The sequence below is a fragment of the Triturus cristatus genome, chromosome 2_1 (genome assembly GCF_964204655.1).
Source record: "Triturus cristatus chromosome 2_1, aTriCri1.1, whole genome shotgun sequence".
Lineage (NCBI taxonomy): Eukaryota > Metazoa > Chordata > Amphibia > Caudata > Salamandridae > Triturus > Triturus cristatus.
This window is the reverse complement of record NC_140581.1, coordinates 841,577,046-841,601,799: the sequence shown is the minus strand read 5'-3', so window position 1 is coordinate 841,601,799 and position 24,754 is coordinate 841,577,046. Positions and strand designations below refer to the sequence as shown.

Here is a 24,754-nt window from a genome sequence, read left to right as displayed (position 1 = left end):
TGTTACTGGGGGTCCAGTCTCAGCTGATGTTCTTGCGAGAACCACCCGCACAACACACCATGAGCGAACCAAGAGGTATAATCATTGGACACTTTGTGGCGAACTAATCAGAATCTAAAGGGTCTAACAGATTTCAAAATAACTCCAATTCAGTTCTTTCTCTATAGATATTAACCTTCTGGTCTAGGTCCCTAAGATATCTCACAGAGTTCCACCAGGCTCTCCAAGAGGGGGAGCCGCCTGGCGCAATAGCTTACAAATCTCCCTGCTTGCCAGAAAGATCAAATAAAACACCAATTTATTCTGTATCCCCGAAAGGCCTAACACCCCATCGGGCATCAATATAGTGCCAAATATAATAACAGAAGGGCTTTCATCCACCTCCATGCCCAAGGTGTCCGACAAAGTCTTACCCACATTGCCCCAGTACTCCTGGATCAGAGGACAGGAAGTAAACACATGGATATCATCTGCCTTCTGGCCGCCACATCTCATACATTTTGCTTCTCCATTGCCCTTAATTTTGGAGAACTTAAGAGGGGACCAGTATAGCCTGTGGAGAGTGAAAAAATGGTTTATCCTTAGTGCAGCAGATTTAACCAATGGGTAGAGTGTGTCTAAAGATAGATTTTTCAGCTCTTCACTCGGCAAGCACTTCTCCCAGACCAGATATGGATGTTCCAGCTTCCTGTCAGCTGCTGAAAGGAGACTATTATACCACTGTACCACTTCCTTCTTTGTTGTGTTCACATCTTGTAACTCGTCTTCCATTGAGTTGTCCTCCAGGGGGGTCCACTGTTGACTCTTACACCATGACGAAATTTGGTAGTACTTCAACCTAAGGAGTGCACCACTGATAAGATTTCTCCAAATATCCCAGGGAAAACATTTGCTGCCCTCCACAATATCCTTCCAGTGCACTACATCTGCGTCTTTCAACGGCTGAACTAGAGCATCCAAAAGGCACTCTGGTGTTCCTGGGAAGTCCCACACTGGTGCCCATTCGCTGTAAAAGGACAATCCCAAACAGACCCGGCAATCCGACCACAACTTAGCGTATAAAATCTTGAGCCGGACCTTTTTAAAGAATTTAGGAGCATCAAACTTATACATAAAGCCTTCCTTAGCCAACTCTAGCAGCATAGCTTTAAACATATTGCCTATAAGCGAACTATCTGGTCTAAGAAGTAGCATCCTACAGTTTTTTAATTGATATGCCCAGCAGTACAGCTGAAGATCTGGTAGGCCCATTCCACAGTGTGAGAGGTTTCGCCTTAGTTTCTTCCAGGATAACCTGATCCCTTTGCCTGCCCAGATAAAAGAAGAAATCTTACCCTGTATTTTAAGTAATCGGCCCTTATCAAATTCCAAAGGGATGTTATTAAAGAGGTGGGCACTCTTAGGTAAAACACACATTTTGATCAGGTTGACTCGCCCGAAATTGGATACAGGGATATTCTGCCACCTTTTCAATAGTACATCCACCTCCTTGGAGACTCTCTCTAAATTTATTTTGGGGATGTCTCCAAGATCCTGAGTTATTATTACTCCAAGGTATCTTAACTCCTTGGAGAGCCTCACTCCTTGAGCTGCAATGTTCCAGGCCATGATATCTGTCTTGTCGTCATTAACCTCGTTGCCCGACAGATTAATAAAAGCCTGAACTTCAATAAGCAGTTTGGATAAGGTAGTATTAACGTTAAATGACAACAAAATCACGTTGTCTGCATACAGGGCCAGCTTCCTCGTGAACCAGTTTGCAATAAAAGGGGTGATCAGTTTGTTCTGCCTTAAACTCTGAGCCAAAAGCTTAATTTAAAAGTCAAACAGGACAGGAGACAACGGGCACCCCTTCCTAGTACCACCCTCTTTTGTGACCGCCACAGAGAGACTACCATTGACCAGAATCTGGGCCCGGGGAGCTTTATAAATGTTCTTAAGGACCTCCCTAAAAATATCTCCAAAACCAAAAGCCTTTACCCTGTTCAGGAAGTGCCAGTTGACTCAAACAAAGGCTTTTTGTGCATCGATGGTAATAATTGAGAGAGGGACACCCTGTGCTGTTGCGAAATGGATCGAGCCAATTAAGGTATAAACCAAATCCAACATCTGCCTACCCGGAAGGAATCTCTTTTGATTTTCATGAATTATAGGTCCCACAATCTTTGCATTCAGTATCCCTGCAAAGGTCTTATAATCACAATTCAATAAGGATATTGGCCGGTAAGATTGGCACAGGGCCAGGTCCTTCCCGGGCTTCAGGATCAGTGAAATGACATGTCACTCCACGAGTCAGGTAAAGGAGAGGTCCCCCTTAGAATTTCATTAAATAGTTTCACCCAGATCGGAAATATTTAATCCGTTAATAGAGTATAAATCTCGATTGGAATCGTGACCGGTCCTGCAGCTTTCCCTTTCTTGGTTTTACTAAGGACAGCAAGTATTTAATTACCTGTTATGTCTTGGGAAAGTGCTCTTTGGCTATCCAAATTCAACGTAGGGAGGTGGTTCCCGGCAAGCCAATGGTCTATAATTTCGTTCTCAACCGATAAATCCTCCCGGTATAAATCCTGAAAGAATTCAATAAAGACCTGTTCGATTTCCCCTTTGTCTTCCATAACTTGGCCACCCATTTTGATCTCACTGATGTAGTTGCATGATCTATCTACTCTACTCTTCATAGCAAGGAGTTTGCCACAATTCTCTCCCTGGTCGAAGTCCCTCATTTTGCTTACTTCCCACTCATGAAGCATGATCTCTTCAGTTTTAAGCCTTAACTTCAGTAGAAGATCTTCAACTTTTCCTAGTAAGCTATCTTTCTCAATGCCAGAGGCCCTCCCAGCCTTTAAGTCTTCCTCAGCCACTACTATCTGCTCCTCCAGATCCGCCATCTCCCTTTTTTCAGATCTAGTCCATCCCGCAGCAGCACCCTTTAAGATCACTCTCAACCAAGCCTTAAAAGCATCCCATACTATATACAGGGGGGTCCGAATACAGATTATGCTGGAAAAAGATAGCTGTTTTCCTCCTTTTCATATCTGGGATAGATGGTTGTATAAGAAGTTCCCTATTCAGCGTCCATCTCCTCACAGTAAGCCCTGGGGGAAGTGCTATGTTCAGGGCTATTGCCCCATGATCAGAGAGGTGCATAGGTAAATATTGTATTCCCCTTACTTTTCCTAGTTCTGCAAGTTCTATACAGATGTAGTCAATCCTCGAGTAATGGCCGTTTTTTTTGCTATAAAAAAAAAAAAGAGTATTCCGTGGCTTCTCCCTTTTTCTTCCGCCAAACATCACACAGGTTGAGATTTTAAAACATTGTAGAAAGATGGGCTTTTACCCGTGGTGACACAATCTGAGTTCTAGGGGAGGATCTGTCTAGTTTATTATTTAAAAGGACATTGAAGACTCCTCCAAGTATCAAAGGGGCTTCAAAATCTGCCAGAGAAAGACAAAGATTATTTAGAGGGTTGGTATCATCTTCATTAGGACCATAATAATTAGCCAGAGTGTAGGAGGCATCCTGAGTCCTCATCTCTTCTATTACCCAACGTCCTCTCTCGTCAACCTTCGTCTTGATTAGCTCAATAGATGAATTTATTTTAAAGATTATCACCACCCCCTTCGAACAGCATTGTTGATCTGAAGCTACAATCTTATCGACTCTTCTTTGTTTGTGAACTCAACAGGTGGGTCTCTTGGAGCATAAGAATCCTAGCTGAGCTATCCTTAAGATATTGCAAGACCAGGCGCTGTCTTCTTTTAACTCTCAGGCCATTCACATTCCAACACAGAATTTCAGGACTACCACCTCCCCCAGGATCAGTTCTACCCTCCGTCATAGCCTTGTTTCCACCCCTGGCTACTTCTACAGACAGTTGTTAAATCCCTATTATGGATTTTGTTTTGTTTTCTCCAAATGCTCCCCACCCACACACGTACCATACCCTCCTCCCCTCCCTCCCCACCCATGGGAACTCTCTCTTACTACCTATGGCAATTAACAATTGCCACTTCGAGCCACTACCCACTAACCCCTAAACAAAAAGAGGGAAAAAAACACAGGAGGACTGAACTCCCTCCAAGGCCTTAAATACAAGCCTCATTTAGCTGAGGGTTTATTGTGTGCCAAAAAACTGTTCACTTCTTCAGGGGAACAAAAATTGTACATCTTATTGGCCCACAACACTTTCAAGAAAGCAAGAAATCTTAACTGCACCTGAGTTCCTAGTTCTTTCAGACTACCCATTCGATTTCCCAACTCCCACCTTCTGTCCTCGTTACACGAGAGATATCTGATATTAGTCTAAAGGTTGCCTCTCGTACCTGAATGCTCTGATTTTTAAGAGCTGCCCCCAGTAATTATTCCTTGAGAAAAAGTGATTGAATGTATACCAGTATTTTCCTGGGCCTCTTCCGTCGGGGTTCAGTTTAAATGGGTCTCTATGTACCTGTTAGATCTCCGTTTCCCATACCGATGCAGAGGCAACATGTGGGAAAGCTTTTGTCAGTATCTCTATAACAAAGGTTTTAATATTGTCTCCTTCCAATCCTTCTTTCAGGTCGAGGATCCTGATGTTGTTCCTACTAGAGTTGTTTTCAAGTCTCTATAGCCTTTCCGATAGGTCCCTTTCCCTTTCCTTCAACCTAGCCACTTCCTGCGTGTTGTCCTTCACGTCTAACCTCAGCTCCCCCACTTTGCTCTCCAATTCCTCCATACAATTCGCTAGCACTGACAGATTTTCCACTAGACTAGTGCATGTGTCTTGAATCTTCTTTTGATTGAATTCTGAGGTTGGAAAGCATTCTTTAATCTCCAAAGACAACTGGCTCAACTGGGTCAGCTCAACATCCCTTGTATTGGGTCCGGGCCTGGAGCGCCAACAGGGTATGTCTCTAGAGACGTCTTTCCTGCCAGGTCAACTTCCTTCTGTTGTCCTCCCTCTGGCCCCGAAGCTAAATCACTTAAGGCTAAAAATCTATTTGACGTAGGGATGGCAGAATTTTATGTCAAAGGGTCCTCAGCGACCAGAACTCCATGCTTTATTGATTCCATGGTGCCCTGCAGATTAAGTTTGAAAAAAGTTCTAAGCGAGGGGGTCACTCTTGCAGGTACTGTTTTTTTTTTCTTTCTCCCCTTTACAGGGGTAGCTTTTCCTGTCTTAGCTGGCAGCTTCCTATGTTTGTTCTTTACCAATGGGACCCCGGAAAGTTAAGTGAGCCAACTATCCCGCGGGGGGGGTAGGTTCTCGCCCAAGGAAGGTACTAGATCTTAATTTATATATTTTTCCTAGTGTTATTCCACTGCCAGGGCTGAGACTGGAAGAAAGAGAAGATGCCGTTTTATATTGTGTTAGGCGATCACTCTGAGCAGTCTGCTTTTTTTCCTCGCAATGTTGCAGTTCTATCTCCATAGACCTAGAGACTGTGTCATGCCTTATATTATCCCCCTTAAGCGGATTCCAGATCTTAGCAGGACAGATTTTAACTGAACAACCCTCTCGAACCCCCAAAGGCAAAATACTCTGCTGAAGAGCTGCCAGCACCCTGTGCTCTCACCGGGAAGGAGCGTTCACAGCGTGTACTGGCTCAGCCTGAACCGACCCAGTGACAAGGTGTCGGCTCCAAAGAGCGAGTTAGGGCTCGACTGGACTCACAAAGTGCTCCAGCAGTCCTAAGGAGCGCAAAAGAGGAACCACCACACATCCACAAACTGGGAGACAGAGACAGAGGCCGCCAGAACAGTCCAGGCTCCTAAGCGTCTGAAACCCTAAATACGACCCAAGGTTGAGCTCGCTCGCCCCTTCACCACAAGCAGCTCCACTTCATGCCTCACAGCCCCCCGCCGGCTTCTCTGCCAGCACGCCAGCACGCAGCTCCCTGCCCCTCGCCTTGCAAAGCCTGGACTTGCGGGAGGGGAAGCATACACAACGTGCTCCTCTCCACCCCGCCGCTTAGCGGCCGCGCTAACAGTACGGGAGCAGTCAGCGGCTGTAAAAGAAACGCCTCACCCGATCCAGACCGCCAACGGGGTGAAATGCGCCGGGGAGCCCCTGCTCGAAGCCGGAGCGGGAGAAACAAACTGGCTGAAAGAAGACGGAAACAACAGCCAATCAGCTTAAGCGGGAGTCCATAGTAGAAAGGTTAGTGGAACGTGACTCGCAACCGGCTTCCTAGCTGGCCGCCATGTTCCCCTAACGCCCACAGTTTCTCTCCCATATTTCTCTCATTTTGAATAGATGCCATAACAGTATCTTGGTCTGGAAAATTGCTCAAACCAAAAACCCCTGAAGGATCAAGTAGGCCAAAAAGCTTTTTCTAGTGGACTTGGCTGTCTAGACAATAGCGCCTTGTAAACGTATAGAGTGACACCCATGGAGCAGCCTGACAAAAGTCCAGAACAAGCACCTTGTGCACCAGTGCAGTAGCAGCAGACTTTGGTTTGGTAGAATTATCCCAAAACTAATCAGGCTGCTTCTTTTGGGCAAGGGTGTAGCAGATCTTAATGGAGAGTACAATCCAGTGGGAGATGGTGCTTTGCTGCACATCCTTGTCTTTCTTTGCTCCAGATAATACGATAAAGATTGGATTGTGCACCCAGTGTTCTTTGGTGCGATCAGTGTACAAGCTGAGAGCTCTTTTCAGATCCAGCCAGTGAAGTCTCTCCTCTTCCTCAGAGAGGTGAGGCAGAGCAAAGAATGCCAGAAGGGTGTGTGAAAATGAGTCACTACCTTAAGAAGGAAGGAAGCTTGAGTCTACAAGCCCAGCTTGTCTGGGTAAAACGTGGTGTAAGGTGGGTTTACAGAGGAGCCTGTAACCCATTCACTCATTGCGCCAATGTTATGGTGACAATAAATACTGTCTTGAAGGTAAGGAGCCAGAGAGAACAACTGTAAAGAGGTTCAAATGGCACGCACCTGAGAAATGAGAGGACCAAATTAAGTCCCATTAGGACATATAAAAATGGAAAGGGGAAAATATATGTTGTAACCTATGTTCCCTCTAAGTCGCATGTTTGAGCGCTTGCGCACATTCCTATCTAATGCCGTACACTTAAACACGTTGGGCGCAAAGATGGAGAGGCTGAAAAAATGCATGTGTGTGATCCACAAATTACTGTCTTTAAAAGAAAATGTGTTTCAATCCAAATGCGCATGGACAGTTTCATATATGCAAGAAATGAATAGATTTATAAAGGGCTGTTGGGTGCAGATGTCTTGTTCAGCATCCTTAAGACCTACTTAGCCAAAATCCCAAACGTACCACAATGTTCCCTGGGTCAGTGAAGAAACACCGTTTCATGGCTGTGACACAGAACATTTCTTAGCCACTGGCCTCGGCATTGCGTATTAAAACTGGCAGCTTAAACAGTGCTACGCTGCACCTGCTACCTTACCTGTATTACACCTTTTCGAGGCAGAATGGATGAGGCAGGGGCGCGGGAGCAGGTGTGCCCCTGAAAACTTGGCAAAAGCTGGCTTCAGCTAGAAACAGGTGGCCTGTGAAACCCAGGAAAAGAAATAAACGAGACACCAGTACCACAGTTTCTCTCGTTTCAATAAACACTGCTTGTGCTGCAGAGCTGATCACAGTAAGTAGTGAGGTTGCAGGAGGTTCACTTTCCTTCAAGCTTCAAACTCTTTGGTGAGTCGCTATGTTCCTTGATTATATTCGGCTTCACAACCCAAGCAACGGTTCTCATTTTCCTCACAAGAAACGTTTTTAATATGTCGTTTTGAATTCGATGTTTGTGTTTGCTCATTAGCACTAGGGTGCTAACAATCAGCTGCACCTGAAAGGCAATCTCTGCATTGTCCCAAATTGTCTGATTAACCTTTAATAGTCTCCCAGTAGAATGGAAGAAAACTGAACCCTCCTCAGCATTATAAATCAAACAAATGGGTGTAATCGCATTCAAACGCCATGAGCGCCTAGAAGGGGTTGCCCAATAAATGGACCAAAATCTGGGGGAGGTGGAATGAATATAGAGGGGTGCTGTGTGTTCCTATCGCACAAGTTAATCTTATTGATTTGAACCAAAGCAGCCAGGACCATATCGCTGGACTGTAATATGTTGTCAGGGAGGTTGGGAGTTTATGGGTATCTGGGACATGGGAAAATTGGTTATTGCTGTGCTGTATCTCAATGCTGTGTGAAGCGATGCTTGCAGTCACCATAACGTTGTTCTATTTAAAATAAAATGATTGAAAACAAAATACAAAATCACGAATGCCTGTTCAAAGTCCAAAACAAATGTAATCCCCAGTGCTACCAAGTGGGTCCATCTCATACGCCACACCTACAGCCAGCTTTTTCTCATAACTACATTTTGCAGGCAGGAAATTGTATTCTTTCCATAATAAGTATGTGCTTAAAAATCTCAGCGCACTAAAGTATACAAAAAAGCGATGGATGGAATTCTTGAATGTATCTCTTGGTGGACTGCTGCCCGTTTGTTCGTCCGCCTGACTGAAATATTGGCTGACACAAACATTGAATAACAAGATTAATTCATACGTCATACGAAATTGACATTACTCCTCTGTCAACCAATACAACAGAGTGAGGAAAGGAGCACCAGTGAGTGTCCTTGAAATTGATCCATTCTTGCAAAAGTCTTCGAAGATTTGCTTGTTTATCAAAAGGGTCATTGCTATATGCAGTTTCTTTTGTCCTGAAGATGGTCTGAGGGATTTACATCATAGAAGACCGAAACATCGACTGTACTGCCCATTTCCTCAATAATTGATGTAACCTAAGTGACTGTCTTATCTATTAGGATATTTGTCACTTCCCCAAGTGAATAAGGAATGGATGTTTTTACCCATGAAATATAGGTTAAATTGTACTGTACCTTTTTCATGTGTATGCATTGATCTAACGTCATTTTTTGATTGTACCCTGCTAAATTTGATTTATAATTGAAAATATATTCATAAATTGATTATAAGATATTCCCGTGTTTCCTCTGTTTTAATTCTCTACGCATTTATTGCAAAATTCACTTAATTCATTTGATTGTTGGTTCATGATTTTGTCAATAGTGAACTATCAAAGAATTGCTTTAAAGATAATTGGTGAGAAATCAGTTTTCCTGAACAAAATCCCTTGTTGGCACACCTTACCTGATATTTCTAGAATTGCCCAAGCCTGCAAGGGTATATTGGGTTGTCCCACCTTACCATTTCATGAATTTATCATCGGCACTGGTAACTACTCTGACTCGCATCCTAATCCATTGCTATTTTGCACACTATATATCCTAAGTTTGGACCCAGCTGTATGCAGATCAATCTTGCACCAGACCAGTCAGGTCACACACACGCGCAAGTACAGCACAGAGACATGAGGTAGAATGAGGCACTACAAAAGGTACACTCCCAATTCTGAGGGTCGCACCCTGTGAATCGGACACCGCATGCAATGAGCATGCAGTTGGCGTGTCACACAAGAGAGATGCGGCACGATCGACAAAATGGGCCTTATAGGGTCCTGCAACCGGTGAATTCGCTCACCACGACTAGACCCTTATGAGTGTCAGGGTCTCCACAGTACAGGAACCTCACGCTTTAGATGCGGCCAAGACTTCTAGGGCTCCACACTACCGCACTAGACAAGTCGGTCTCCAGACACAAGTCTTAGTTCCACGCTCACACCGAGCAACCAGATGTGGACACATGAGATGGCACCGCTCTCCAGATATCATAGGTAGATGGAGTAGGCCCCTCGTGAGAGATCTTTGATATCCCTGAGATCTCCAGGAGAACAGTAGGCCCATGGTCGAGCCCTTAGAGAGCACACTTCAGGGTGCCACACTACAGCAGGTTCACAGCCCAGGCCAGCCACTATTCGGACAGTTCTCCTCCATGTGCACAACAGAGTCCTCTGGCAATGTGCACCATGCAGTCCGGGATCTTCGGTCCCACATCTCCACAAGAGTATCTCACCCTTTGCTGAAGGATGGCACCGGTAGTTATACTGTCGAGTGTCTTTGAAGTTAGGGGTGGATTAGGGGGTTTCCCTTTGAACCACTGATGTCTCCCCTAAATTATAGGTTTGTCTGCCATGGGGTTGCGGAATGCAGCTCTTAATTTTTAGTGGGGCCATGATCCAGCCCCTAGAGGCGAAGTGTCACAACCTCCATCTCCAATCCATCCCATTCAGCCCTCAAATGGCAGAACTCTGCCATTCCCATGGGATGCCCCTGGTTTATGGCTGTCGCTTGGGGAATGCACAGATGTGCTCCCACGACCCCTGGTGTCCAGTGGAGCAAGTTCCACGGTCCGAGACTCCTGTAGCATAGAAATGTCTAGATTCTGTAAGTGGCAATTAGGAAGCAAGTTATGCCAAAACCCCGTTTACCAATGGAACGGGTTTGGCATTGCAAATCCATTGATAGGAAACATCATGAGGCTGCTCTGCCGCAATCCACTATTGCAGCCCAAGGTAACGTCAACCACTTCTCCATGTTAACCAAAGTGAAGAGCAGGGCTCATAGGTAGTGAAAACACACAAAGGCATTCCTCACTACCAGGGCGCACATGCGCTAGTGCACACAAAGAACTGCAGTGGGAAGGTTGGAGAGACAGTCCCCAGCACCAGGGGTGTAAGTGCGACCGCCCGAGTATGCACAGTAGACTGGACATGGGTTTAACTAATAGGTGTGTCAGTGCGCACGCATAAGCCTGCGGCACACATAGTCAAGGCAGTGCTTGATTTGTAAAATATTAAGTAGTGCCAGGGCTCTGACCAGGAGGCCACTGCAGCTTGCACCACCCATCACTCTTGTCATCGCAACCAAACCTATTAACCATCTCTCTCGCATGTAAATGCGACAGTTCAGATTATTCCAGGTCCCTAAAGCTAAAGGAATGGCTGGGGAGGCAGATATTAGCAATTTCAATGTATATTGTATTCCTAAACTACCGTTGTTCTGCTCATCTCTAAATTAGATGAGCAGCGCCACCATGTGGTGGACTGCTCCAAGTATGGTATTGGCAATTAGGTGCCGGTGCTGAGCACCGGAAAGCACCGGCTCAAATTAAGCACTGAGTCAAGGGCACCATGGGTGCGCACATAGAGCAGCCTACAGTGACAAGCTACTCATGATTTTATTCACGATAGTTGTCAGTGCACTCCCACGGGTCTGGTGTGGCAGATAGGCCCATATTTCAGAATATCGAATTAGCACCACTTTCTAACACGGGTAGGAAGGGCACGCGCTTTCCAGCGTATTTACAATTGGAAAGTGTCCAGAGCCTGGAGGCCACATAAGAGAATCAGCAAAACCCAGGCAGAAAAAGCAAAAAGGTTTAGGGAAACGCTACGTGTTGAGTATTAGATCCAACAATCGGTTATCACTGTGATCTCAGGGTGCGGTAAGGCAAGAAGTCTGACTCCGGCCCAATTGTGGTCCTGTAGCCAACACTGCAGATCTTTTTCAGTTTCCTTCAAAATCTGGAACAGAAGGAAAAGATCACTGCGGTTCTGTGCCCACTGAGAACGGCTATGATGAAGGGGAGCACTTGAAGATGAGTCTGGTGTGACTTCGGCACATTGATAGTGAACCCCGAGGATGTTGGGATGTATATTCCGTAGTCTGCAGGTGGGTGACAACTGCCTGCAGCAAGCCTGCCTTAAACAACCAATTTGAGGGATGGAGGAAGACCAGGACCCCTGGCCCCTGAAGATGTGGGCCATCCACTGCCATCACTTTCAGGAACCTGTGCGAGGCGCTGGGAAGGCCAAAAAGAAGCACAGCAAACTGAAATGGCCTACCATGAACCATAGTGGCCCTGCAGGATGGGAATGTGGAAATAAGCGTCCTGCAGGTCCAGCGCCACCATCAAGCCTCCAGGACAGACCAGACCTGAGCCAGGGTGAGCATCTTGAACTTGTCTTGTTGCAGAAAGGCATTGAAAGGGCGAAGAGCTAATGTAGGATGGTGGTTCTCATTTCTTTTCGACACCAAGAAGTAGCAGGAATAATAACTACGATGGCTTCTGGTTCTATAAGGCTCTTTTAGACAAAAATGCCTCCACTTCCTACTGTAATAGAGACAGATTGCCCTCTGTTCTGAGGATGGTGGGAATTGCTGGGCAGTGGGAGTGGAGCAGGGTTTGGAGGTTGTCAAGAAATGGTAAAGGGTAACCCCGCTAACAATTTGTAGCACTTGTCCGAGGTTATTCCCTGCCACCCTGGCAGAATATATCAGATCCTACCTCCAACAGGGTGGTTGTGTGCTAGTAGGGGCATGCTGAAGAGGCTTTGGGGTGTGGCAGCTAGAAGGGAGGAATTCTGGGCTGTGGGGGTTCTTATTGCCCTATTTTATAGGCACTATGTCCACGAAAGGGCTGGGGAGATTTGTGTGCCAGTGGAACCTGTGGGCAATACTGAAAGCCCCTACATTAACCCCTGAAGGGGGATGAAATTGTTGATTGCGTGGGCAGGTAAGAGCAGAGAGGCCCAGGGAGCATGCTGTGGCCCTGCTACATTTGAAGTGCTCTAGGATCGAATCTACTTTATCCCCGATAAGACAGGAAACATAAAATGGCATGTCCATAAGGCTATCATGGACATCTCACAAAAACCCGGTGGATTGCATCTATGCATGCCTGTGAAGGACCACAATAGTGCCAATAGCTCTGCCCAGAGAATCAGTGGTATCCAGCCCACAATGAAATGTGGGCTGGATTACAATGGTCCTGCATGGCCCGGGTAAGGATGGCATGGGCTTCCTCTGAGACCATGGGCAATAGCGGGCTACTGAGCTCCACAAGGCATAAGAGCAGTGGTACAGGAGATAGATGGAAATTACAGAGCGAAGTTCCAAGCTTGTCGAGGGGAAACATTTTTTACAGAAGGTTTCTATCCCCTTCAATTTCCTGTCAGGGGAAGCAGTGGGAAACGAGTTTGGATTTACCATACAGGCCGAAGCCTGAACCACAAGGCTGTTGAGAATAGGGTGTTAAGAAAAGCTGGGTCGCGCAGAGCGGTGGTGCCCAGGGATCCGTAGACAAACCCCTTGTAGGAGACTTCTTAACACCTACCGATTATGCTTCATTTAGACTAACATTTTATGCATAATTTCAATTCATCAAGTGTTCCGAGTTCTCACGTTTCTAATACACCCAGTCAAGAATGGGTCTATCCACTGTTGGAGTACTTCTCCTAAACTCAGACCCTTGTTCGACCATATGACAAATACCCAAGAATATTAGCCAGTCTCATTGGTTGCATTATTCGATACTGAAAACGCCTTTGATACCATGGGCTGTGGATACAACTTTGAAACTGTTAGGGCCTTGGATTTTGGTATGGAAATGCTTGGCTGAATATCGCTTTTGGATACTGACCCAGGCAGTGTGCATCAGCACTGGAGAAGGATTTCCTAACAGTGAAAGGTCATGAGGTGCAGCAGGCAGTTTTGCACCTTCGATAATTATGCACCTTAGCCATGGCACTGCAAGCACACTACTTCCAAGGGGTGGGACTTATAAAGGGACTGAATGTAACCGGATGATAACGTGTTTACACCGTATGCCAGTTTCATGTTGTTTTATAGGGACCCAACCACTGACCTTTCTCTAGTGATAGAAATTGGCAAACAATCTGGCCTCTTCTCTGAATTGTGGGACAAATAGATCTTGCCTATTCCCTTAGAGGAAAGTGTCAGTAGTTGAGAGTGCACAGTCGTCCCATTAACTACCGCTATTGTGGGTTTAGAATACCTTGGGTATTTGAGTGTGTTATTATGACTTAGATCTGATAACTTGCGCAGATCAATAGGGTTGCTACACAGGTCAGTATATGTTTATAACAAAACGCCTGTCAACAACAGAGCAGGTGGCACTGATCAAAAAGCTAATGCCAACTCATTTGGAGTATAATTTTCAAAACATACCAGTGGTCTTCCCCTTGACATTTTTAAGGTCTGACGCCCCATTTAATAAAGCTTGAATTGGAGAAATGGTCAGAAAAGGGTAGCCCTGAATAAACTAGTTATCTTTGATTTTGGAGTTCCTGATCATGACTCATCTGGCAGGCCAGTCACTTTTGTAGCAAAATGATTAACTGAAGAGTCCACAAATGAGACCATGTTTCTGGAGCATGAAATTTGCCCTTAACGTATATTGAAGGCTCATACGGAACATGTTCCTCTGTGAAGACTGTTGCTTAGAATGGACAGCAGTGCTGGGACACTACAGGACAAGGTGATCAAAAAGGACCGGAGTGAAGTCTGTGTATGCCCATGGAATGTATGATGGAACCACGCAAGCGATTAAATCCCGTGCCTTAACAACGCGGTCTTTACCACAACCGCGTCTTTACCACGCATGCCTTGACAACGAATTTCATTGTAAAGGCATGATGCACAAGTTACTTACCTTCGGTAACGATATATCTGTAAGAAACATTAGTAGTGATAGAATCCAACCTTAGAATTACCCCCAGGCGTTCGACTGGATCCGGAAAGTTTTCGGCAGCAGTACCCCTGCGCGTAGGTAGGCGTCGTCGTGCGGCTCCGCGTGTGTCGTTGGCGTCGTTGTTGCCGAGATGACGTCGCTGGAGCTACTTAGATACTCCCACGCGCGCAGACGTCAGTTCTGTAGAACAAGTTACTTACCTTCGGTAACGATGTATCTGTAAGAAACATTAGTTAGTTAGATTCCTCACCTTAGAATATCCCCAGGCGTCAGACTGGATCCGGAAGATTTTTCGTCAGCAATACCCCTTGCGCGTCGCTAGGCGTCGTCTGCGGCTCCGCGTCCGTCGTCGGCGTCGTGCGCCGGGATGACGTCGTCGGAGTACTTAGACGCCGCCCTCGCGCGCTGACGTCAGTTCTTGTACATAGCCTTCCGCGCCAGGAACGCAGAGCCATGCAAAGACCGACACTGGTGCCAAAAATAAAATCTAGGGGCCTGAAAAGGATAACCTTAACCCTAGATGTCAGTTCGCAGAACGGGGAGGATGGGAGGGTCGGTGAGGAATCTAACTAACTGATGTTTCTTACAGATACATCGTTACGGAAGGTAAGTAACTTGTTCATCTGAAAGAAACACGTTAGTTAGATTCCTCACCTTAGAATAGATACCCAAGCAATACCATCCCCGGTGGTGGGTCTGCGAACCAAGATCACACCAGAAAGTCCTGGAGGACAGAACGGCCAAAGAAGCCATCCCTCCGGACTTGGCTTGTATGCAATAATGCCTGGCAAACGTGTGTAGCGAAGCCCACGTCGCCGCCTGACAGATGTCCTGCAAAGGGACTCCCCGTCCCAAGGCAGTAGTAGCCGCCGTGGCCCGAGTAGAATGGGCGCGCAGCCCAACAGGAGGGTCCTTTTTAGCCAAGGAATAGCAGATTTTTATACACAAAACGACCCACCGAGAGATGGTTCGTTTGTGCACAGCTTTCCCCTTCTTAGCGCCCACGTACCCAACAAAAAGCTGGTCGTCCACCCGGAACTGTTTTGTGCGGTCCAGATAAAAGGAGAGCGCACGTTTTGGGTCCAGACGGTGGAGCCTCTCTTCCTCTTTGGAAGGATGCGGAGGCGGAAAGAAGGTGGGCAAGGTGACAGACTGCCCAAGGTGAAATGGAGTCACCACTTTAGGAAGAAAGGAGGGACGAGGCCGAAGGACAACCTTGTCCGGATGAACAGACAGAAAAGGAGGCTTTGAAGATAAAGCCTGGAGCTCACTCACCCGTCTAGCCGAGGTGATGGCTACCAGAAAAGCAGTCTTTAGAGTTAGAAGACGAAGAGGGCAATTGTGAAGAGGCTCGAAGGGAGCGCACATCAGGAATGTCAAAACCAGATTCAAGTCCCACTGAGGCATCACAAAAGGGACAGGAGGGAACGTGTGTGTAATGCCTTTGAGAAAGCGTGTAACCACAGGGGACTTGAAAAGAGAAGGCTGATCAGGAAGCCGCAAGAAGGCGGAGATGGCCGCAAGATAACCTTTCAGGGTGCCCAGGGCAGAGCCCTGCCGGGCCAGAGAAAGAAGGAAGAGGAGAACCTCAGAAAGAGGGGCGGAAAGGGGATCCACAGCCTTTGCTGTGCACCATGCCACAAATTTGTTCCACCGGCAGGCGTATACCGACTTTGTGGAGGGACGCCTGGCTGCCAGAATGATATCACAGACTTCAGGAGGCAAGTCAAATGGCATCAACTGCCGCCGCTCAATCTCCACGCATGGAGGTGGAGGCTGGACAGGTTCGGGTGGAGGACCGTCCCCTGCTGCTGCGACAGAAGATCCTCCCGAAGGGGCAGACGTATCGGGGGATCGGTCAACAGACTGAGTAGCTCGGGATACCAGTATCTTCGTGCCCAATCCGGAGCCACCAGGATGACTTGGGCCCGGTCGTGCCTGATCTTCTTCAGCACTCTGGGCAGAAGTGGTATAGGCGGAAAGGCGTACAACAGACCGCAACTCCACTCGAGACGAAAAGCGTCGCCGAGCGAGTGCCGCCTTGGAAATTCCAACGCGCAGAACTGCTGACATTGCGCGTTCTCTTCGGTGGCGAATAGATCTAACCAAGGCTCTCCCCACTGCTGAAAGAGGCCTTGCGCCACTTCGGAGTTCAGACGCCATTCGTGATCCATCATGCACCGGCGGCTGAGTTCGTCTGCTCTGGCGTTCAGAGAGCCCGCCAGATGTTGAACCACCAGGGTGACGCCCTGGTGTTCCAGCCATGTCCAGAGGCGCAGAGCCTCCTGACAAAGGGTCCACGACCCCACCCCGCCCTGTTTGTTGCAATACCACATGGCGGTGGTGTTGTCCGTGAACACCTGCACGACACTTCCCCTGACAGAGGGAAGGAAGGCTTTCAGTGCAAGCCGGATCGCTCTCAACTCCAACAGGTTGATGTGGAGACGAGACTCCGCCGGAGACCAGAGGCCTCTGATCTCCGCCTCTCCCATATGGCCACCCCATCCCAGGAGGGACGCATCCGTCACTACGACATGCTCTGGTTGGGGAAGGGAGAGGCTCTTGCCCTTGACCCACTCGCGGTCCGTGAGCCACCACTGCAACTGTTGTGCAGTGCCCTCCGAGATCAAGACATGGTCGGACAGGTTGCCGTGATGCTGGGCCCACTGAAACTTCAGGTCCCACTGCAGAGCCTGCATGCGCCGCCTGGCGTGATGCACTAGTAGGATGCAGGAAGCCATCAGCCCCAGAAGCCGCAACACTAGCCTGACCGAAACCCGGGATAGAGGCCGAAAGATGGGAATCAGGGCCCGTATATCCCGGACCCGCTGTTCCGGTGGATGGACCCGGAACCGCGCCGAATCGAGAACCGCTCCGATGAAGAGGAGCTTCTGAGAGGGACTCAGGTGTGACTTCGGCACGTTGATGGAAAACCCCAGCAAATGCAGGAGATCCGCCGTAGTCTGGAGGTGGGAGACGACTGCCTGGGGCGAGCCCGCCTTCAACAACCAGTCGTCGAGATAGGGGAAGACTGGAACCCCTGATCTGCGCAGATGAGCTGCGACCACCGCCATCACTTTCGTGAACACCCGAGGGGCACTGGTGAGGCCGAAGGGGAGCACAGTAAACTGAAAATGCTCTTGGCCCACCGTGAACCGCAGGTAACGCCGGTGGGCCGGCAGGACGGGGATGTGGAAATAAGCGTCCTGCAAGTCCAACGCTACCATCCAGTCTCCAGGGTCTAGGGCAGCTAAAACCTGAGCCAACGTTAGCATCTTGAACCTTTCCTTTCGGAGGAAGGCATTGACGTTCCGGAGGTCCAAGATAGGGCGTAGGCCCCCCTTGCCCTTCTTGGGAACCAGAAAGTAGTGGGAATAACAACCACGACCTACTTCTGGACTCGGAACGCGCTCGACGGCCCCCTTGGCCAAGAGAGCCGAAACTTCCTCGCGGAGAAGATCCAAATGATCCCCCGAGATACGGTGGTGCTGCGGTGGCATGGCTGGAGGGGTCGTCTCGAAGGGGAGGGAGTAGCCCCTTCGGACGATTTGCAGCACCCACCTGTCCGATGTTATGGACCGCCAGTGGAGCAGGTGATGGCGAACTCTGCCGCCCACTGGCGTGGTATGGGCCTGAAAGCTCGGACTAGGAAGGCTTTGAGGCGGATGCTGCCGGGGTGGATGTGGGCTCACCACGTCGGCCTCCATTTCCGCCACGGCGGAAGCCACGTCCGCGACCACGCGCAGGTTGGTTCTGCGGCTGGTGGCTTTGCGGACGTGAGGAGGCGCCCCTTCCTTGGCCACGAAAGGGGCGAAAAGCGGAGGTGTGCGCCCGCGGAGCCGCGAGGCCCAAGGACTTGGCCGTAGCCCGGGAGTCCTTAAAGCGGTTCAGCGCACTGTCCGCCTTCTCACCAAACAGGCGAGTGCCATCAAAGGGCATGTCCATGAGGGTTGTCTGGACATCCCCGGAAAATGACGTGGACCGCATCCAGGCGTGGCGGCGGAGCGCCACCGTGGTGGAAATCGCCCGACCCAGCGAGTCCGTGGTGTCAAGCCCACATCGTATGGCGTGCCGTGCTGCATCCCTCCCATCGGCCAAAGCCTGGGTAAGACGCGTCCGGACCTCCTCCGGACACAGGGGCAGCACGTCCTCCACCGTATCCCACAGGGAATGGGAATAACGGTCCAAGAGACAGGCGGTATTTAAGGACCGCAGGCCCAAACTAAGGGACTAAAACAGTTTCTTGCCGAACTGCTCGAGTCTCTTGGAATCCCGATCCGGCGGAGCGGTCGGGAAGGAGGATTGGGAAGTAGAGGCCTGGATAACCAGACTCTCGGGGGTGGGGTGTTGGGACAGGAAACTGGGGTCGCCCGGAGCAGGGCGGTGGCGCCTGGCAACGTTCCTATCCACAGGAGGAACTGTGGAGGGCTTGGACCAGGTGCCCTGCAGAACGTCAGTGAGGGCCTCGTTGAACGGCAGCAGAGGCTCAGTGGAGCTTGCTGAGGTTTGAAGCACCTCAGTGAGGATGTTAGTCCTCACAGCCACGGCAGGCAACTCGAGCCCAAGGGCCTCGGCCGCCTTGCGCAGCACCACAGAAAATGCTGCACCCTCCTCCGAAGCCACGGTCGGAGGAGAAGTGAATCCAGTGTCTGGCGAGGTGTCCAGCCCACTGGCCTCCCCCAGTTCATCTGCCCAGTCCTGAGAAAGCTGTGACTGAACAGCCAGAGGGTCCTCGAACCCCTCCCAGTCGCCCCCTTCTTCCGATTCCTGATAAACAGGAGGAATGATCGGAACCGGACTGTAGAGATGGTAGGACTCAAGCGGCGCCGGATGCGGCGTCGGCGGACGCCGTGCCGGCGTCGGGTCCGGATGAGGGCTAAACCGGGGTGTCGGCGTCACAGGCGTCAGCGTCGGCGGCGCCGGTGACGGCGTCGGTGGTTCAGGCGTCGGCGCCGGTGGAGGAGTGACTAGGTCAACCGGCGTCGACTGGGGCCCAGGCAAGGGCCCCGCGGGGACCTGCGGCGTCGAGACCGGAGTCGTCGACGGCGCCGGGGCCGGAGCCGCCGGCACGCGAGGTCGCCCAGTCGAGTCCGCGGGGCCCGAAGGCGCGCCAGCGGGCGTCGACGGCGGGACCAGGCTCCTCATGGCCGAGAGGAAGGCACTGATCTCCGCCGGCGCCGCGTCAGCCCCAGGGACCGGAAGGTATGGGGGCGGACGCGGCACCTGCGGCTCCGCCGGAGCCGCGGGGGTGGAACCACCCGGACCCTCGGCCGAGTCGCGCGACCGGCGAGGGGAGTCCGAAGAGCGATGTCGCCTCTTGGACTTCTTTGAGCGTTTGGACTTACCCGACGACTTGGAGCCGGACGAGCGATGGCGTCGGCTAGGGCTCCGCGAGCGATCCTTGGACCTCCTCCTTGACCGGGATCGCGCACGACGCGGAGCCGAGTGGCGAAGCTCGAGAAGCTTGCGGGACCGCTCCCGCCTAGCCTTCGAAGTCAGGGCCTGACAGTCGTTGCACGACTCCGCGTCGTGGTCGGGGCCTAAGCAGTAGACGCACCGGCGGTGGTGATCGGTCACCGACATCAGACGATGACAATCCTCACAAGCCTTGAACCCAGGCATCCTACCGGCACCAGATGTCGACAGACAAGGATCAAAAATGATCAAAAAGATTTAGTCAAAAAAGACTAAAAGGGGTAGCTCTCCCGGATCTGCGCTTACTGGCGCGGAAAAAAGAAGAACTGACGTCAGCGCGCGAGGGCGGCGTCTAAGTACTCCGACGACGTCATCCCGGCGCACGACGCCGACGACGGACGCGGAGCCGCAGACGACGCCTAGCGACGCGCAAGGGGTATTGCTGACGAAAAATCTTCTGGATCCAGTCTGACGCCTGGGGATATTCTAAGGTGAGGAATCTAACTAACGTGTTTCTTTCAGATCACTACTTTCCGCGCCAGGAACGCAGAGCCATGCAAGAAACTGACCACTGGTGCCATGAAACTAGGGCCCTGAAGGGAATGACCTAAACCCTAGAAATCAGTTCTCAGAACGGGGAGGATGGGTGGGGCGGTAAGGAATCTATCACTACTAATGTTTCTTACAGATATATCGTTACCGAAGGTAAGTAACTTGTGCATCTAAAAGAAACACGTAGTGATAGATTCCTTACCTTAGAATAGATACCCCAGCAATACCAACCCGGTGGTGGGTCTGCGAACGAAGATCACACCAGAAAGTCCTGGAGAACAGAACGGCCAAAGAAGCCGTCTCTCCGGACTTGGCTGTCCAGGCAGTAATGCTTGGCAAACGTGTGCAGCGAGGCCAGGTAGCTGCCTGACAAATGTAATGCAAGGGAACTCCGCGTCCCAAAGCAGTAGTGGCTGCCGTCGCCCTGGAAGAATGGGCGCGTAACCCCACTGGAGGCTCCTTTTTAGCCAAAGAATAATAAGCCTTAATGCACAGAACGACCCACCGAGAGATGGTCCGCTTGTGCACGGCCCGACCTTTCTTGGCGCCCACGTAGCCAACAAAGAGCTGGTCATCCACCTAGAACTGTTGTGTGCGGTTGAGGTAGAATAAGAGCGCATGTTTTGGGTCCAGACGGTGGAGCCTCTCTTCCTCTTTTAAGGGATGCGGAGGCAGAAAGAAGGTGGGCAAAGTGATGGTCTGCCCGATGTGAAAGGCAGTGACAACCTTTGGCAGAAAAGATGGACGAGTCCTTAGAACAACTTTGTCCGGATGGTCAGAGAGAAAAGGAGGTTTAGAAGAAAGAGCCTGGAGCTCACTCAGTCTTCTGGCAGAAGTGATAGCCGCTAGGAAAGCTGTCTTTAAAGTGAGAAGACGAAGAGGACAGTTGTGAAGTGGCTCAAAGGGAGCACACATCAGATATGTCAGAACCAGGTTCAAGTCCCACTGAGGCATTATGAAAGGATCAGGGGGGAAAAGATGAGTAGAACAAGTTACTTACCTTCGGTAACGATGTATCTGTAAGAAACATTAGTTAGTTAGATTCCTCACCTTAGAATATCCCCAGGCGTCAGACTGGATCCGGAAGATTTTTCGTCAGCAATACCCCTTGCGCGTCGCTAGGCGTCGTCTGCGGCTCCGCGTCCGTCGTCGGCGTCGTGCGCCGGGATGACGTCGGAGTACTTAGACGCCGCCCTCGCGCGCTGACGTCAGTTCTTGTACATAGCCTTCCGCGCCAGGAACGCAGAGCCATGCAAAGACCGACACTGGTGCCAAAAATAAAATCTAGGGGCCTGAAAAGGATAACCTTAACCCTAGATGTCAGTTCGCAGAACGGGGAGGATGGGTGGGTCGGTGAGGAATCTAACTAACTAATGTTTCTTACAGATACATCGTTACCGAAGGTAAGTAACTTGTTCATCTGAAAGAAACACGTTAGTTAGATTCCTCACCTTAGAATAGATACCCAAGCAATACCATCCCCGGTGGTGGGTCTGCGAACCAAGATCACACCAGAAAGTCCTGGAGGACAGAACGGCCAAAGAAGCCATCCCTCCGGACTTGGCTGTCAAGGCAATAATGCCTGGCAAACGTGTGTAGCGAAGCCCACGTCGCCGCCTGACAGATGTCCTGCAAAGGGACACCACGTCCCAAAGCAGTAGTAGCCGCTGTGGCCAGAGTAGAGTGGGCGCGCAGCCCAACAGGAGGGTCCTTTTTTGCCAAAGAGTAACAAATTTTGATGCACAAAACGACCCACCGAGAGATGGTCCGTTTGTGCACAGCTTTCCCCTTCTTAGCACCCACGTATCCAACGAAAAGTTGGTCGTCCACCCGGAACTGCTTAGTGCGGTCCAGATAAAAGCAGAGCGCACGTTTTGGGTCCAGACGGTGGAGCCTCTCTTCCTCTTTGGAAGGATGCGGAGGCGGAAAGAAGGTGGGCAAGGTGACAGACTGCCCAAGATGAAATGGAGTCACCACTTTCGGAAGAAAGGAGGGACGAGGCCGAAGGACAACCTTGTCCGGATGAACAGACAGAAAAGGAGGCGTTGAAGATAAAGCCTGGAGCTCACTCACCCGTCTAGCCGAGGTGATGGCTACCAGAAAAGCAGTCTTAAGTGTCAGAAGACGAAGAGGACAATTGTGAAGAGGCTCGAAGGGAGCGCACATCAGGAATGTCAAGACCAGATTCAAGTCCCACTGAGGCATTACAAAAGGGACAGGAGGGAACGTGTGAGTAATGCCTTTTAAAAAGCGTGTAACCACAGGGGACTTGAAAAGAGAAGGCTGATCAGGAAGCCGCAAGAAGGCAGAGATGGCAGCAAGATAACCTTTCAGGGTGCCCAGGGCAGAGCCCTGCCGGGCCAGAGAAAGAAGAAAGAGGAGAACCTCAGAAAGAGGGGCGGAAAGGGGATCCACAGCCTTTGCTGTGCACCATGCCACAAATTTGTTCCACCGGCAGGCGTATACCGTCTTTGTGGAGGGACGCCTGGCTGCCAGAATGATATCACAGACTTCAGGAGGCAAGTCAAATGGCATCAACTGCCGCCGCTCAATCTCCACGCATGGAGGTGGAGGCTGGACAGGTTCGGGTGGAGGACCGTCCCCTGCTGCTGCGACAGAAGATCCTCCCGAAGGGGCAGACGTATCGGGGGATCGGTCAACATACTGAGTAGCTCGGGATACCAGTATCTTCGTGCCCAATCCGGAGCCACCAAGATGACTTGGGCCCGGTCGTGCCTGATCTTCTTCAGCACTCTGGGCAGAAGTGGTATAGGCGGAAAGGCGTACAACAGACCGCAACTCCACTCGTGACGAAAAGCGTCGCCGAGCGAGTGTCGCCTTGGAAATTCCAACGCGCAGAACTGCTGACATTGCGCGTTCTCTTCGGTGGCGAATAGATCTAACCAAGGCTCTCCCCACTGCTGAAAGAGACCTTGCGCCACTTCGGAGTTCAGACGCCATTCGTGATCCATCATGCACCGGCGGCTGAGTTCGTCCGCTCTGGCGTTCAGAGAGCCCGCCAGATGTTGAACCACTAGGGTGACGCCCTGGTGTTCCAGCCACGTCCAGAGGCGCAGAGCCTCCTGACAAAGGGTCCACGACCCCACCCCGCCCTGTTTGTTGCAATACCACATGGCGGTGGTGTTGTCCGTGAACACCTGCACGACACTGCCCCTGACAGAGGGAAGGAAGGCTTTCAGTGCAAGTCGGATCGCTCGCAGCTCCAACAAGTTGATGTGGAGGCGAGACTCCGCCGGAGACCAGAGGCCTCTGATCTCCGCCTCTCCCATATGGCCACCCCATCCCAGGAGGGACGCATCCGTCACTACGACATGCTCCGGTTGGGGAAGGGAGCGGCTCCTGCCCATGACCCAATCGCGGTCCGTGAGCCACCACTGCAACTGCTGTGCAGTGCCTTCCGAGATCAAGACATGGTCGGACAGGTTGCCGTGATGCTGGGCCCACTGAAACTTCAGGTCCCACTGCAGAGCCCGTATGCGCCGCCTGGCGTGATGCACTAGTAGGATGCAGGAGGCCATCAGCCCCAGAAGCCGCAACACTAGCCTGACCGAAACCCAGGATAGAGGCCGAAAGATGGGAATCAGGGCCTGTATATCCCGGACCCGCTGTTCCGGTGGATAGACCCGGAACTGCGCCGAATCGAGAACCGCTCCGATGAAGAGGAGCTTCTGAGAGGGACTCAGGTGTGACTTCGGCACGTTGATGGAAAACCCCAGCAAATGCAGGAGATCCGCCGTAGTCTGGAGGTGGGAGACGACTGTCTGGGGCGAGCCCGCCTTCAACAACCAGTCGTCGAGATAGGGGAAGACTGGAACCCCTGATCTGCGCAGATGAGCTGCGACCACCGCCATCACCTTCGTGAACACCCGAGGGGCACTGGTGAGGCCGAAGGGGAGCACGGTAAACTGAAAGTGCTCTTGGCCCACCGTGAACAGCAGGTAACGCCGGTGGGCCGGCAGGACGGGGATGTGGAAATAAGCGTCCTGCAAGTCCAACGCTACCATCCAGTCTCCGGGGTCTAGGGCAGCTAGAACCGGAGCCAAAGTCAACATCTTGAACCTTTCCTTTCGGAGGAAGGCATTGACGTTCCGAAGGTCCAAGATAGGGCGGAGGCCCCCTTTGCCCTTCTTGGGAACCAGAAAGTAGTGGGAATAACAACCACGACCTACTTCTGGGCTCAGAACGCGCTCGACGGCCCCCTTGGCCAAGAGGGCGGAAACCTCCTCGTGGAGAAGATGCAAATGATCCCCCGAGATACGGTGGTGCTGCGGTGGCATGGCTGGAGGGGTCGTCTCGAAGGGGAGGGAGTAGCCCCTTCGGACGATTTGCAGCACCCACCT

The 24,754-nt window shown here is 50.6% G+C and overlaps 1 protein-coding gene across 1 annotated transcript in view; it reads right to left on the bottom strand.

Moving 5' to 3' along the window:
- Window positions 1-24,754, bottom strand: part of TUT7 (terminal uridylyl transferase 7) — a 1,376,479-nt gene that overhangs the window by 436,353 nt on the left and 915,372 nt on the right. The window lies entirely within an intron of this gene.